Genomic DNA, 2,930 nt, shown 5'->3' on the forward strand with positions numbered 1-2,930 from the left:
GGGGGGAGAGGCGAGTACATAGTTCTGTTCTGTGTGGGTCCTGCCCTGAACCCCTTTTTACACGGAACCAGGACAGGGGGAAACAGATCTTGGGTGCTTGATGGGGCTGCTCACCCATCAGAGCTCCCATGGCCAGAAATCAACTTTGAACTCTGACAAGGCAGGGCAGGCTTGAGCAGAGGCAGAAGACTAGATAAAAGAGACTTCTTTCTTTTTTCCTTTAACAGAGCAGGAAGGAGCAGGAGAGGCAAAGTCAAGGGCTTGGTCCAGCTGTTCAGATCTGAGGCTACCAGAAAAGCTGGCTGCTCTTGAAAGGGCTTCCTGCCTGCCCCCACGCCACCCTGTCTGCCTCACTGGCCTCCACCACAGAGATCCCACCAGCCTCGGGCTAATTTGGGCTCATGGGGTAGAGCAGAGAAACACAATGGTGACAGGAATGAAAAGCAATGGGGAGGACAACACCCAGGAGACCCATCCTTACCAAGGAACAACATTATATCAAAGGGGAGCTATAAAGACATGGAAGAGCCTTTTGTAAAACCCACAACTGAGCCAATTCCTGCAGTTTTTACACATTGGTCCCCCAGGAACCCCATCACAAAGACTGTGCCAAGAGGGGGACCCCTGTGTCAGGTGGGGCCACATGCCAGACGTGCTGCAGACAGAGCAGTAACACACCCACTGCAGTCACCGTTTGGCCCCCACGTGTGCTTTTTAATGTTTTTTGTTTGCAAAGCATCTCATATAGAAGAAACAAATTGCATTACTCTCAGCTTATTAAAATCACACTCAGAGTTTCCCAGACGCTAATCCCAGGCAGCAGTCTCACTGTGCTGGAAGCTGGGACACATGTTTGGGGGGCCAGGAGCCCGGCTGTCGCTCTGAGCTGCTCTAACCAGCCAGAGCCAGGCTCAGCCACCCCAGCTCAGCCCAGCCCCCCAGCAGCCCCCTCAGCGTGGCTGCTGCCATGCCACGGTGGAAGAGAATACATGTGAGGCCAAGCACCTCCTCAGCACGGGGCAGCTGGTGCCTTGCACCAAACCTCCCCAGGTCACAGCTGGGCACTCACATTGACTCTGCTGCACGGGCAGGAGCTGAGTGAAGGCAAACACACCGCCTTGGGGTTACAGCACTGAGGATTACGGAGGGAAAAGGGGTTTACCTCTGTAAATGATTGCAATAAACCACATTGCCTGTCTAGGCCTCCTTTCCCTTGCTTATAAAACAGATATTTGGGGCTTCCCTGTTAATCAAGGAACTCTAGGGACCAACTGCAGGAAGGACTCTTGCTGGCACCCATCTCACACAAGCACTTCAAAGCCTGCGTAGACTGCGGCACACCAACACCCTTGGGAGTGAGTTACACAGGGGAAGGTATGAAGCCCGAGAGACTCCAAGTCCCAAAGAGCTCAGAGACACCAATAAAGGAGCTTACAGAGCTGTGAGAAGCTGGGAGCTCGCTGGAGAACCAACCCTGCACCTGCAGGTGACCAAACAGCCGTAGGCAGCACAGCAGAACACCTGCCCCAGCTCAGCACCTCAGAAACTCCCCAGAGCACAGCTGGGACCAGTTAAGCTTCAGGCAAGTTGGGAGCTTGACACCAGCACTGCCCTCCTGCTGCCAAGGGGACGCTTTGGGAAGTACCACCTCCAGGGAGATGGAGTGCTAATTAGCGAAAGCAGATCAACACCGCATCTGTTTCAAGATAAGTTTCCTTCCCACTGAAATCCTCGCAGATTCAGTGCTCAGCAGGATGCAAACACATCCTTAAATGACTTCCTGGAGCCTGGTTTCAAAGATCAGTCCCTTCAAAAGCGATAACATGCCAAGATCAATAGCAGCCCCAGGAGAGCTCTGACCATGCCAGCTCCAAAACTACTGAGCTACCACTACAGCCAGTTACCTATCAGATGCTAAGGGGCACTTCTACCTTTTCACATTTGAAAAGGCTACTGAGACTTCCTAAGCAATGAGGCTTACATAAGTGCCAAGAAAAAAATAAACGAGTAGGAACATTTCCATTTCAGAAACAGCATGATGTGCCAGTGTAATATATCCCAGAGAGGCAAATCTGCAGAGCTTTGCAGGGAGATACACATACAGCTCACAAGCAAAGAGGAGCAGAACTCACAAACTCCTGGATGTGATCCTGAGAACAAGAATATGTTCAACTCCTCCTTGAACAATTTACCACTAACTCGCTAAGTCTCTAATAAGAAGTTCTGGGAAGCAGATATCAGATAGTAATTTTTAATCCAATACAAGTTATGAGCAAAGAATGAATTATCAAAACTTCATGTAGAAAAAGCTGAGTGGGGTGCCCTACGGGTGCTAGAGGCAGCATACTCAGTATATTTACTTGTGGCCCAAGATGATCCCAAAATGGCAGAAGATAACATATGGAGCTAGCAAAGGACATCAGGCAAATTTCAAAGAGCTTGTGGAAAACTTGAAAACATCTGTGAAACAAGGCAAATAAAAGCAGATTAAATTCAACATAGAGAAATATGTAATGCCTGGCTGTGATAAACCAATATGAAGGATAGATATATACTGATGGGTTGGAGTTAGCAGCTCTTTTCACTACCATACAGTTTTGTGAAAAAATTAAGCAAGAAAGAAGCAGGAATTTCTTAGCTCCTGATTCATTCCCCCTTATTTAGAGTTTATAAATGAAACTGGGTCTGTAGAGAGAAAAAGTATTCCTTTGAAAAGGATAAAGAGGACAGAGGCAGAGTTAAGAATCAGAGCTGGCAAATCAAGCTACAGCTATAGAAGCTTTTTTCAAGAACTAACAGCATAGTACAAGGAACTTACCTAAGAACTGGCATAACACAAAGACTGTGCCAAACAACCTATGCCTGTATTGAAGAAGAAAGTGGTTTATGGTTTAGGGAGTTCAGTTCAGCAAAGCTAACTTCAGCATGCC

Source organism: Merops nubicus, unplaced genomic scaffold, assembly GCF_000691845.1.
Source record: "Merops nubicus isolate BGI_N331 unplaced genomic scaffold, ASM69184v1 scaffold23922, whole genome shotgun sequence".
NCBI classification, from domain to species: domain Eukaryota; kingdom Metazoa; phylum Chordata; class Aves; order Coraciiformes; family Meropidae; genus Merops; species Merops nubicus.